Below are 14,548 nucleotides of genomic sequence, written 5' to 3'. Positions count from 1 at the left end.
TTCTCACATTTGGCTCCCAAACTCTGGAATAGCCTTCCTGATAATGTTCGGGGTTCAGACACACTCTCTCTGTTTAAATCTAGATTAAAAACACATCTCTTTCGCCAAGCATATGAAAAATGTATCTTTTAAATTGTGAGTGTAGTTGCATCTGATCAAATGTGCATTTTTATTCTTTAGCTTGTGTTAAACAAATTTTACTTTGTTGGAACATCAGCTATGCTAATGATGTCTCTATTTTGTTTCTATGTTTTGCCGTAACTAGGATTTACACAAGCTCCAGTCTGGATCCAGAACACCTGAGAAGAGATGATGCTGACCCTCAGAGGACCCCAGATGATCCTAACCTTGAATCAACAACAGAACTAAATAATTATTGCTACATGTGTGACTGCATCATATGATAACTATTAATTAATAATATTGATAGTTCATCGTCTAGCTGACTACGTCTTGTATTATTATTATTTTTTATTTTTTATAAAATCCTGTCAAACGTGCACAAACTACTAGCTACTACTAAATATTGTAGAAACATAATTTTCTGTAAAGTTGCTTTGTAACTATTTGTATTGTAAAAAGCGCTATACAAATAAACTTGAATTGAATTGAATGTTTAGCCTAATACTCACAATAAAAATAATAAGCATATAGTTCATAACACAGTTTTAAATGTAAGAATTGGATTATCCTTCATCTGAAATGTGTGTCTTTTCATTATGAAATGTGAGGCAAATGTTGGATCACAGTAATTAGGAACCACAGTTTCCACAAATGCCTTCACTCGATTGGGATGTTCTCTTTTATTCTGGACGGGAAGGGCAGCCCTGCTGAAAAAAACAATAGAAACCATTACAGAAATTCTAATGGTTTCCATTACAAAACCATTACAAACCATCAGCAATTAACCATTAAAACCATTACCAAATGGTTTCCATTACGTAGTGTGTTTTGGGCATATTCCATTAGGATTTATTGGTTTGTATTGGTTTCCATTACAAGTTTGTATTGGTCACGATTTGCACATAATGGTTTCCATCACAGTCTTGTAATGGTTCTGATGGTTCCATTACAAGTTTGTATTGGTCTTTATTAGCACAAATTTAATGGTTTCCGTCAGTTTTGTAATGGTTTTGATGGTTCCATTACAAGTTTGTATTGGTCTTTATTAGCACAAATTTAATGGTTTCCATCAGTTTTGTATTGGTTCTGATGGTTCCATTACAAGTTTGTATTGGTCTTTATTAGCACATATTTAATAGCTTTCGTTGCAGTTTTGTATTGGTTCTGATTTAAATGTTTAACTGATAGCTGGTAATTAGGCCATTAATTAATATAATTAAATAATTTAAATTATTAATACAAACTGTACACAGGTTTTGTCAAGAATATAATTTTTTATTTATTTAAACTACATACCAACCTTTCAATAGCAAACAGTTCAGGTTGTTTTGCAAAGAATTAAGAATATGCACCTAAAATCAAAATTATTCACAGAATACTCAACATAGCTGGAATTAACACAAAACCTTGACATTTCATTTTATTTTAATTATTGTTATTCATTAATGCATTATAGAAATACAGGAACTATGAACTGTTTTTGTGGCTTCATTGTAGCTGTCTCAGACCTGCAAAAAAAAAAAAAAAAAAAGGACAATTCATTAGGACAATGTACCACTTAAACCACATTACCAGTATGTGAGATTATCTATACATATATTTATATGGCAGACAAAAAAGTTGCAAAAACTTAGTTGTTGACAAAACATCATCATGTTTAAACTCGTCCAACACTTTGGGGGCACTTTGAGCAGATTCAAGTTCTTGACAGATGTGAACTTTTGTCCATTACTCATTTTATGTTCATGAGTAAAACAAACCAGTTTGTTTTGTTCAGCGTCATGTTTAGGAGTATGGAAATGTAAAGCCAATGTTCCTACAGTAACAGACCAAAGTGAAACACTCTTGAACATTTTTTAAAACAATTACTTTAGAATAACGTTCTATTAGTAAATAAATGTTAGTTTTTCCATGGTCTGTCTGAATACTGGATTCCTCTCTGAATTCTTGGAATTCTGGTTCCAAGTCAGTTTAATCACTGTTCCATACCAGAGACAATTTATAAGAGACATACCACTTCCTCAATCCTCAATACAACTATAAAAGGAAAACCTGTAACGGCAAAGATGGCGGTTGTATGCACATGTCCCACCCCTCCCGCTGGAAAGCCAATCATCTGCTTTTAACAGTCAAGTCGCAGAACATTTAAGCCTATCGTCTGGTTCCACTAACGCATGCACACAGTTGAGGTTTTGCGACAGCGGAGAAGATTTGGTTACAGCGTGATGTGGTGTGTGCAAGATGTGTCAAAATTATTGATTTTTCATGCCAAAAATCATTAGGATTTAAAAAAAGATAATGTTCCATGAATATATTTTGTAAATTTCCTACCATAAATGTATCAACTTAATTTTTTATTAATAAAATGCTTTGCTTTGGATTTGAAATATTTTTCACAATATTTAGATTTTTTAGCACCATCAGATTCCAGATTTTCAAATAGTTGTATCTCAGACAAATATTGTCCTCCTAACAAACCATACATCAATGGAAAACGTATTTATTATTATTATTATTATAAAAAACTAAAAAATAAAATAAAAACAATTACCCTTGTAACTGGTTTTGTGGTCCAGTTTCACAAATAGGCTTGAATAATTAAATTGTCTACTTTTTATGGTACATAGTCTATTCACTTTTCTATTCGAGTCATATTAGATAAGAGGTTGTAGCAATTCCATTCGGATATGTAAACACTTACCACTGACAGTTTTATCTGGTTTATGTCACTGATCTCCTCAGCCAGGTATTTCCGTACACTTAGGAGGCGTTTATTTCCTATAAGGTGTGGCCTCTTTTCTTTAGGTTCTGAGACAGACACTCTTGTTTTGAACACACACACACACACACACACACGCATAAATAAAAATTGAAATTCAAGAACTGATGGACTAATCTCAGACTTTAAATCTGACCACTCTCAAGTGGAAATTAAGTAGCATATGTGACCTGTGCTGGCAAAGTAAGTCACAATGAGCAAAAATGAGTTGAGGTTTTTTTCTCATTAAAAAGTCCTTCAAAATGATGTATAACTTGTTGAAATCTGACAAAATAATACTGAGCTACAACCGTTATGAAGTTGAAAGAGTTAGCAAAGTCAAATCTTTTCTATTTTCTAAAGGTTCCAAAGCAAAATCACAGAGCAACATTGCATCTTTTCCTGCAGATCTTTTCTTAATAATAATTCACTTTTTTATTTTACATTCGAACAAAAGCATTCAAGTAAGAAAAACAAATAATCAAATGTAAAATCCCTTTATTCATTACAAATAAATTAATTATTAAAACTATACAAGCAGTTCAATGAGTCATTCTGTGTATACAGGTGCTGGTCATATAATTAGAATATCATCATTTCAATTCAAAAAGTGAAACTTGTATATTATATTCATTCATTACACACAGACTGATATATTTATTTATAACTGACAACTAAGGAAAATCAGATCGAATCGATCAGTCTTTGGCACTGCTTAGGTGTTATGAGAGCCCAGGTTGCTCTGATAGTGGCCTTCAGCTCTTCTGCATTCTTGGGTCTGGCATATCACATCTTCCTCTTCACAATACCCCATAGATTTTCTTTGGGGTTAAGGTCAGGTGAGTTTGCTGGCAAATTAAGAACAGGGATACCATGGTCCTTAAACCAGGTACTGGAAGCTTTGGCACTGTGTGCAGGTGCCGAGTCCTGTTGGAAAATGAAATCTGCATCTCCATAAAGTTGGTCAGCAGCAGGAAGCATGAAGTGCTCTAAAACTTCCTGGTATACAGCTGTGTTGACCTTGGACCTCAGAAAACACAGTGGACCAACACCAGCAGATGACATGGCACCCTGACTGTGGAAACTTTACACTGGATCTCAAGCAACGTGGATTGTGTGCCTCTCCTCTCTTCCTCCAGACCCTGGGACCCTGATTTCCAAAGGAAATACTCAATGTACTTTCATCAGAGAACATAACTTTGTACTACTCAGCAGCAGTCCAGTCCTTTTTGAAGTGAGACGCTTCTGATGCTGTCTGTTGTTCAACAGTGGCTTGACACAAGGAATGCGACAGCTGAAACCCATGTCTTGCATACGTCTGTGTGTAGTGATTCTTGAAGCACTGACTACAGCTGCAGTCCACTCTTTGTGAATCTCCCCCACATTTTTGAATGGGTTTTGTTTCACAATCCTCTCCAGGGTGTAGTTATCCCTATTGCTCGTACACTTTTTTTCTACCACATCTTTTCCTTCCCTTCGCCTCTCTATTAATGTGCTTGGACACAGAGCTCTGTGAACAGTCAGCCTCTTTTGCAATGACCTTTTGTGTCTTGCCCTCCTTGTGCAAAGTGTCAAAGGTGGTCTTTCGGACAACTGTCAAGTCAGCAGTCTTCCCCATGATTGTGTAGCCTACAGAACTAGACTGAGAGACCATCTAAAGGCCTTTGCAGGTGTTTTGAGTTAATTAGCTGATTAGAGTGTGGCACCAGGTGTCTTCAATATTGAACCTTTTCACAATATTCTAATTTTCTGGGATACTGAATTTGGGATTTTCCTTAGTTGTCAGTTATAAACATCAAAATTAAAAGAAATAAAGATTTGAAATATATCAGTCTGTGTAATGAATGAATATAATATACAAGTTTCACTTTTTGAATGGAATTAGTGAAATCAACTTTTTGATGATATTCTAATTATATGACCAGCACCTGTATTTATAAGGATATATATAACTGTATTTTGAATGTCGGATTGAAATGAACACTGTTATTAGAGTAGTTAATTGTTAGCATAAGTGCGGCTAATAATAATAATTTAAAAAATAATAATTAGCATGTTTTTGTGTTTTGCTTTGGTACTGAAATTGGTACAGAGTACAATGGATTTTCACTGGTACTGGTACCGAATACTGAAATTTTGGTACTGTGACAACACTAATAGTTAGACCTCGATTAATGTGTTCAGGTGCACTGCAGGTTGGAGCAAAACTCTGCATGTAAGTGGACCTTAAGAGACAATGTTGAGATCTCCTGCAATATGTTCTGAACATGCACTATAAAGAGACAGAATGACTTACAACACTGGTGTCCAGTCCTGGGCTGAAGGACCAATGTTCTGCAGAGTTTCTGCTGATCCTTCATCAGCTGCTCAGGTCTGCTTAACTGGGGTTGGAGCTAAACTCTGAAACAAGAGAAGACAACCAATATTATGAAGTTAAAAAAAAATGATTCAGAAATATGCACAACGTCTGAAAATGCACAAAGATGAGAAGAATGTGTTTAATGATAACTTTCAACCCACTGAAAAATAAGAAGCAATATTAAGTCACAGATGCATTTTTATTTATTCTTATTAATATTGTTTAAATATGTTACAGTAACCTTGTGGTTTATCAATGATTTATAGATGAATAGAAAAGATCTATCAGTGCTGAATAGGAGTCATACATACATCATATGTAATGATATTTAACAAGAGTTCTAACACTGTGTCGTCACTGGACAGCACAACAAAATACAACAGAGCCTATTATAATCAGTGATGCTCTCTACACTGGATGCGGCACGACACAACAAATCACAGACGGTGATCTGATGCCTTTTCCTATTTATGATGTACTGACAAAGTTTGAATGATTTTTAACAGACACGGTGTGAGAGTGTGCAGCTTGGAGATAAGAGATTTTTTTTATGTTTCTGAAATAAGTCTCATGTACACTAAGAAAACTTCATTTATTTGATCATAAATAAAAATGGTAATGTTGTGAAATATTAGTACGATTTCAAATAACTGCTTTATATGTGAATATTTTGTACAATTTTATTCTTGATTTCACAAAGCATGATTTCTGAAGGATTGTGTGACACTGGAGACTGGAGTAATGATGCTGAAAATTCAGCTTTGATCACTTATTAAAACAAACTTAAATAGAAAATAGTTATTAAAAAAATTGTAATTTCACAATATTACTATTTTACTGTATTTTAATCAAATAAATGCAGCAGTGGTGAGCATAAAAGATTTGTCTTTGAAATACATGACAAATCTGACCCTTACATTTTTGAATGGTAGTGTATGTTTGACGAATTGCTTACTATTCATGGTTCATAATGTCTAAAAATGTTCTTCGACAGGAGATATGACTCTAGAGCACAGCCATTCAGCATGGAAGAACCTAGGATCATAAGCATACTGTCACAGAGACAACAATATTTATTATACAATGCCAGGTATAAGGCATAAACCAGAGCCATGGCTCTGGCATAAACTATAGCAGAGGTGAAATGCAGAAAAGAAAAATAATAATTCACAGAATATATAATTTACATAATAATTTACAGAATATATATATATAAAACATTTTAGTTTTACTTATTTAGTAATGCTCCCACAGCGTGGACATCAAAATGTGTGTGTTTTCATCCTCTCTGTCAGCAGCTCCCTTCACAAATGTTAAAATCAGGAACTTCTCCTCTGTCATAGAGGTTTTTTACTGGCACTTCTGAAATCACAGAACAAGTGTATGTATTTATGTATTTACCATGAAAGATCAAAACCTGAAGGTGTCAGTCCATTTTCACGATCTATGTAAGTGATGTAACGTTATCCGGTTACGTTAGTGCACATTTTAGGATTAAACGGTGCATACTTTTAGGGTTAAATTAATTCGGTTACTTCCATTCATCCATTGATATGTATGGAGAGAGAGAGAGACAGAGAGAGAGAGAGAGAGAGAGAGAGAGAGAGAGAGAGAGAGAGAGAGAGAGAGAGAGAGAGAAAGAGAGAGAGAGAGAAAGAGCTCATCTACACACAAGATAACATTAAAAGCCCAAACTTAATAAATAAAAGTTAACTGTTAGTGTAGTTAGCCTTACGGTTGAGATGCTAACGGACTTTTTCTGACGACACTAAACCATTTCTATAAAGTAAATATTAAACGGAAGCGTATAATTTACATGAAATAAAGTGCCAGGAACACTTTAATGTACTATTTGTGTAATTTTATAGACTAAACTTACCTGAAAAAAATAGTGAAACCACATTGAGTGTCAGCGTTCAGCTGCTTGACGGTTGGGCTGCCGCCTCGTTTCCATGGTGACGTCCTCCGCTCCAGTTCTGCGCGCGCGCACATTACAGCTAGTGGAAGTCACGCAGAATTTCACTGTTATTTAACATCTATTTTTGGGCTAAATTTGGACCAAATCCGACGAACCAAGCAAAGACCAACTTTCAACGTCAATTTTGAATAAAAATTAATTAATAAAAAAATAACCTTTCCAAATGACGTATGGTGGCAATGCAAGACAATACATGCTGTGATGTCCTTACATTAATACTCCACTAGATGGCACTCAAGCTCCTTAGGTAAAATATACATGTGAAGTATAAAGAGAGAAGAGTGAGAGTAAGTGCTGAACGTGTGCTCGCATGTTATCCTGCTTGTGCAGAAGTTATTAAAACGTATCCTGAGAGAATTCAACTTGCTTGTGCTTCTTGTCATGAAGATATAACAAATTTGGCGACGAGGACGATTTTTTTTTCACAAGATTTCCTGAGGATGGCATCAGTAAGTGCTCCGTTTCCCAGTCCATTTTTGCCTTGTCCCGGTGAGCCCGCTATACCGCTTGTAACATGGCTGAGAATGTTTGAGAATTACATGCTCGTCATCAATGCTACTGGAGATTCCTGGCCAGAAGCCAGAAAACGGGCTTTACTTCTTCACTGCCTCGGAACTGAAGGTCAGAGACTATTTTATACATTGCCCGATACCGGTGACAATCTTGCAGCTGCTGTTAAAGCTTTGGAGGAGCATTTCATTCCAAGACGAAATGTGGTCGTGGAAAGACATGCCTTCAGGAAACGAGTGCAGAGGACAGATGAAACGGTACTGCAATATATTGCTGCATTGAGAGATTTGGCAACTACTTGTGAATTTAATGAGAATCTTGATGATATGCTGCGTGACCAGCTAGTAGAACATATTGCTAACCCTCGCATTCGTGAAAGATTATTAATGGAATCTAAATTGACACTAGAGACTGCAATTACAATTTCCACGCAGCTAGAGGCCGCTGATGCACAGGCAAAATCTATGGTTACAAGCAGTTCTGCTCCAGAACAAGCCGTACATGCCACTCCTGCGACTGGACGACAGCATCCTAAGGCCAAATTCAAAACACATACCTCATCAAAACCTCACTCTGCTTCTTCAGCTCGGACATGCTTCTACAAGCCGTACATGCCACTCCTGCGACTGGACGACAGCATCCTAAGGCCAAATTCAAAACACATACCTCATCAAAACCTCACTCTGCTTCTTCAGCTCGGACATGCTTCCGCTGTGGCTCCACTGCACATCTTGCAAACGCACAGAACTGCCCTGCTGCATCTGCTAAATGTAAAAATTGTAATAAGACTGGACATTTTGCACGAGTCTGCCGTTCTGCTCCTACTCGCTCAGTGCATTCAGTTGAATTACCAGAGGTTTGCATTCTCTATCTACCTGGAACATCTGATCGTCTGATGTGTGATGTGACTATAAATGCTATGTCTGCTGTTACACCTGTGTCTCTTCAACTCACAGTCGACTCTGGTTCATCAGTGTCCATTCTGCCAAAACAATTGTATGAGCAGCACTTTCGCACTGTGCCGTTACAAGCTCCATCTGCCCGTTTAGTCACTTACTTGCAAGAGCCAATTTCAGTGTTTGGATGTTTACCTGCAACTGTGTCTAAATATGGCCTTACCTGTCCTGCACATTTCTTCATTGTTGACAATGGCACAGCTTTGTTAGGCATGGACCTAATTAAGGGACTCCAGCTTCGATTCGATGGAAACACTGTGCTGCCGCCGCCATAATCCGCTTCAGTTTGTGCCCTCTCCACTCCTCCATCACAGCGAACTGCATTGGGCTGTGTAAAAAATTTTACACACAAGGTTAACATTTCTGACTCTGTACCTCCTGTCAGACACAAATTGCGTCGCTTACCTTTTTCTGTCAGAGATGCTGTTTCCGCCGAACTAGAACGACTCTTGCATGCTAGTGTAATTGAAAGAATTGACTCCTCTCCATGGGTTTCACCAATTGTTGTGGTCCAAAAGAAAACAGGGGGGATCCGCATGTGTGTGGATCTGCGAGGGCCCAACAAGGCAGTTATAGTAGACAGCTACCCATTGCCACACATGGAGGAGATGATGACATTACTGCAAGGTGCAACTGTATTCTCAACTATAGACTTGGAAAGTGCATATCATCAGGTACCTCTTCATGATGACAGCCGGGACCTGACTGCATTCATTACACACGAGGGCCTCTTCAGGTTCCGCAGGGTACCTTATGGTTTGGCATCTGCTCCATCTGCATTCCAAAAGATGATGGTTGTCATTCTAAAAGGACTCCAGAATGTTGCAAACTATCTAGATGACATTATCGTGTGGGGACGCTCGCAACAGGAGCATGATCAAGCACTAGAGAATGTGCTGCAACGTCTCAAAGAGGCTGGGTTGGTGTTGAATGAGTCTAAATGTCAATTCAGAAAGCAGAGCTTGAAGTTTTTAGGACACATGGTGACATCACAGGGTATTCAGCTGGATCAAGAACATCTCTCTGCAATAATCGATGCACCTGCGCCATCGGATGCTGTTCAGTTGCGTTCTTTGCTGGGTCTCCTCTCATGGTACAACAAATTTATTCCTAATTTCGCTTCCGTAGTGATGCCTCTGCGTGCGTGCCTGAGAGATGAGAGTGGATTTCACTGGTCCGATGACGCTCAACAGAGCTTAGCTGAAGTCAAAAAGCTACTTGTACACAGTCCTGCTCTTGCACTATTTGACCCGGGGCTGCCAGTGGTCATTTCTACTGACGCATCTGCTTACGGACTAGGTGCTGTCTTCGCACAAATAAGCACTGATGGTCAAGAACGTACTGTCGCTTTCGCATCCAGAACACTCACCCCAACTGAACAAAAATACTCCACTGTCGAAAAGGAGGCTCTGGCGTGTGTTTGGGCAGTGGAGAAGTGGAGGACATACTTGTGGGGTCGCAGATTTACTCTGCGGACTGACCATCAAGCCTTGACGACGCTGCTGACCACAAAAGGGACTGATAGAGCTGGCAGGCGCATAGCTCGGTGGGCTGCTCGGTTGCTCTGTTTTAATTACACTGTTGAGTATCGTGCTGGATCTCAAAATTACACTGCAGACTGTTTGTCCCGCTTGCCCCTGCCTCTGACTTCAGATGCTGAGTCAGATACAGAGCCCGAATTTGTTGCATTACTGTCCACTGGTCCGACTGCCATATCTCAGGATGAATTTGCTGCTGCCTCTGCTAGTTGTCCTGAACTCTCTGCACTTCGCACACAAATGGTCCGTGGCTGGCCTCCATCTCCTGCTGCTTTGGATCCTGTTCTACGCCCATATTACAAACTGAGACATGAGTTCAGTGTGCAGGCTGATTTTGTTTTTAGAGGGTCTCGACTGGTGGTACCTGGAGAACTGCGTGAGTCACTGATCCGCATTGCACATGAGGGCCATCAGGGGATTGTCAGAACAAAGCAACGCCTGCGTGAAATGTATTGGTGGCCCAGAATGGACACACGTGTGGAAGAAAAGATTACTGCCTGTCAGTTATGTCTTTCTCTGGACAAAACTGCAAAAACCTCTGCTGTGCCCCTCCAGCCTGTTCCTTTACCATCTGCCCCTTGGGAAAAATTAGCAATAGACATTGTGGGTCCTTTTGAGACTGCTGTCTGGGACTGTCGATACGCTCTGACACTCACTGACTACTATAGTAAATGGCCCGAGGTAGCCTTTACTGCATCTATTGCAACAAAACAGGTGACTGCTTTTCTTACCTCCGTCTTCAGTAGACATGGCAACCCGACCACTCTGGTGAGTGATAATGGGCCTCAGTTTACTTCACCTGAGTTCACTGCATTCCTGAAAGACAGAGACATTTAGCACATTCGCACATCAGTGTATCATCCGGCTGCAAACGGAGCTATTGAACGCTTCCACAGAGTGTTGAAAAGTACAATTCAATCAGCAATCTACAATCCGCACCATGGAAAGCAACAGTGACTGACTTCCTGCAGATCTATCGTGCCACACCTCATGCTGTGACAGGTGTTTCCCCCTTCGAATTGCTTCATGGGAGGAAAATGCGTACCCGCCTCAATGTCCTGAAACCCTCACCTTCTGGTCATGAACAACTGAAGAAGCGTGTTTCAGCACGTCAGGATGTCATGAAATCTCGCTTTGATAACAAGCATCGAGTGCGTCATTCTTCTTTCCGAAAAGGGGATAAAGTGCGCATAAAAAAGTCAGTACATGTGCCAAAAGGACACCCAAAATTCACTCCTCCAGTTGAGGTTAGAGAAAAAGTTGGCCCTTACAACTTACCTCTTAGACGATGGAAAGAAGTGGCATGCATGGTCTCGCATCTGTGCCGACTACTGCAAGGGATAATAGACTGACCACAAATGCAGAAAACCTGATTCCCTCTCAAGTTCCACTGTCTGGAAATTCAGAGTCTTCTGATGCTTGTTCACGTGAAACACATCAAAGACGTGAGCCAGGTTGGCTAAAGGACTATGTTTATTAGTCACAGAAACTGACATGGACTTTTGCACACATTGCACACGCATAAGTACTGAATAGCAGTTGAGTAGTTTGTTCATATTGTTTTAAATGCTCCTTTGTATTCATGTAATGTGTTGCCTAGTGTATTCTTATACATGTGAAATTGGTGATATATTAAGGATTTGATGTTCTTTATTTCTATTTCATGTCAATTGTTGGCTACAGAAATAATTCATTTAACTAAGAGGGGAAAATGTGATGTCCTTACATTAATACTCCACTAGATGGCACTCGAGCTCCTTAGGTAAAATATACATGTGAAGTATAAAGAGAGAAGAGTGAGAGTAAGTGCTGAACGTGTGCTCGCATGTTATCCTGCTTGTGCAGAAGTTATTAAAACGTATCCTGAGAGAATTCAACTTGCTTGTGCTTCTTGTCATGAAGATATAACACATGCCACCAATAGAAGAAAGCAATTTACCAATAGAGACCCACAGGGACCATTACTGTGACCATTAAAACCAACAGAATTCCCATTATAACCATTAAAACCTATCTATTGTTTGTGTTCATTTTTTTAATTTTTTTTTTATTTTATTTTTCAGCAGTAGCCTACCCACTAAGACCATTACAGTTTTCCAAAGAAACCACTAAATTTATTGGAGTCATAATGGTTTCTACTGGTGTCCGTAACATACTAGAACATTCTTGTCTTGTGTGAATGAATTGCACTGATGGTCATTCAGACCTGTGTGTGTGAATCTGTCCATCTCTCGCCACAAAAATGTTGTGAGTTACTTAAGTTGTGAGATTTTAACCCCTCATACTGAATAGTTTATTAATAAAATAAATTATGTACAAAGCAGATGAGCCCAAAATATGAACAGAACGCGCAAGTTTAATGTGTTTTCTTCCCTGTAAAAAAAATGTATAGGCCTATATATATTAAGAAAACTCTTAACATGGCTTAATGGTTTATGTTCCTGCTGACTGGGCTGATATTTTTGACACACTCACTGATCAAACAAGAGAAAACGTATCTCAAAACACGTTGCACGCCGTTTTCAGGAAACATTTAGGCTAGTTCAACCAGAAAACTAACCAAACCTTACGCACCGGTTTGAGCTTGAACGGCCCCTGGTTCAAACGAAGCGAATCTCAGTGCAGTTTCCTTTACATTATCTTACATTTGAATCTGTATGCGTTAGCTTTGTTTCTTTTATATATTATAATTATTATTTCTTTAATGAAACATAATTTGGCCAAGTGGCAGAGTTCAAATAAACAGATGATAGATTTAATTTATGAATTTGTTTTATTTATTTTAGAGCCAGTACACCGACACCGGTGTCTGTGAACGGCACGCTCTCTCAGGTTAACTTCGTTCAATAGGGTGCCAGATTTCTATAGAGCCTTCCAGGCGAAAATCCGGCTAAAACACACCGTAAACGGGTCTTAATATGTAGCGGAAAAACACCCAATCTGGCAACACCAGCCACCAGTGTCTTTTTTTTTATTTTATTTTATTTTTTTATTAAATACCAGCCACCAGTGTCGCACCGCCGTCCGCCGCATGTGTGACGCGTCATCAAAAAAAAAAAAAAAAAAACAGCAAACGACAGCAGCATGTAGCAAGAAGGCGTATATGATCATTTAAAAGAATTTTATGATGTTTATGGCAAGGTCGGCGAGAATGGGAGACAAAGCATTAAAGCAACAATGGGGAAATGCTGTCCCCTCAATGCTAATGTAAACCCTGGTTGGATAAGGATTCAAAATTGGATATGAAGATGAAATCTGACGCATAGCTTCATTGTTAAAACTGATAAAATAATTGCTGTCTGTGATTCTATATGGGCTGTGGCAATAATTTTGAAAAATAATAGCTCGCAGCAACGTATGGAAAAAAAGAACTATGAACTAGTTCATTTTTGGAACTGTGAACTTTAGTTCAAAATTTTGTAGTTTGAACTATGAACTGAACTTGTTCATTTTAAAATTTGTGAATTGAACTTTGAAGTAGTTCATGTAGAAAGTGAACTTTCCCAACACTGCTGACTTTGACAATAAACATTATTTATATAAAATGTAATAAAACAAAAAATCAGTTGTAGAACCAGATGTGAAACCATCGGCTGTAATAGAACCAAACACTTTGGAAGTATAAATCATTTTACGGCCACTGTATGGCCGCAGAGTAAACTGTTTTGAGAAGCTTCGAGTAATAAACCTTTTTGCGATGCAATTGTGCTGAAAGGCTCTATTTGGTGCTGAAATAGAGACAAGTTTTTTTCTTTTTTTTTTAGCTATTTACATTAAAATAGAAATAAAAATGTTTCTGTGCGACCCGGTGTTCTCAAACCTCTCCGTTTGTATACCCCCAGCACTGCACATTTTGTATGTCTCCACCAATGAGCTGGTGAGTTGAATCAGGTGTAATAGATGCGGGAGACATACAAAATGCGCAGGGTTGGGGCTACTCCAGGACAGGTTTAAGAACCACTGCGCTAACCTGTCAGATTTAGCTTCCTCCCATTAAAACAGTAGGTAGTAAAATTCGACAACGAAAAATTCAACTTGAAAAATTATGTTTAATAACTACACCTATCCCTAACCCTACTCTTACAGTAATACTGCAATTATGTGTTATATCCGAGGATGTGGCTAGAAGGGATACAGCTACAGGAAACCAACAATAAATATTTTTTTCCAAACTGTGTTTTATTCAAGTCTACACCTACCCCAACCTTACAGTAATGCAAATATACATTAAATATTGTTGTTCAGCATTAGAAAAAGGACGCAACATTGATGTGTCCATGCGCAGTAAACCCTGGTCGGACAATACGGTATAATAAAATGTCAGGA

At 38.4% G+C, this 14,548-nt stretch overlaps 2 long non-coding RNA genes across 2 annotated transcripts; both read right to left on the bottom strand.

The window, feature by feature from the left end:
• Window positions 1-1,377: 1,377 nt before the first annotated feature.
• On the bottom strand, window positions 1,378-6,345 carry LOC132103976 (uncharacterized). The gene is made up of 4 exons (XR_009423492.1): window positions 6,196-6,345; window positions 5,178-5,281; window positions 2,825-2,945; window positions 1,378-1,631 (listed from the first exon to the last, which is right to left on the bottom strand). It is a non-coding gene; the product is annotated as an uncharacterized LOC132103976 (long non-coding RNA).
• Window positions 6,346-6,348: 3 nt separating this feature from the next.
• On the bottom strand, window positions 6,349-7,341 carry LOC132103977 (uncharacterized). The gene is made up of 3 exons (XR_009423493.1): window positions 7,120-7,341; window positions 6,976-7,019; window positions 6,349-6,602 (listed from the first exon to the last, which is right to left on the bottom strand). It is a non-coding gene; the product is annotated as an uncharacterized LOC132103977 (long non-coding RNA).
• Window positions 7,342-14,548: the final 7,207 nt, after the last annotated feature.

Source organism: Carassius carassius, chromosome 25, assembly GCF_963082965.1.
Source record: "Carassius carassius chromosome 25, fCarCar2.1, whole genome shotgun sequence".
Lineage (NCBI taxonomy): Eukaryota > Metazoa > Chordata > Actinopteri > Cypriniformes > Cyprinidae > Carassius > Carassius carassius.
The sequence above is the reverse complement of the archived record's forward strand: the minus strand, read 5'-3'. Positions and strand labels throughout refer to the sequence as shown.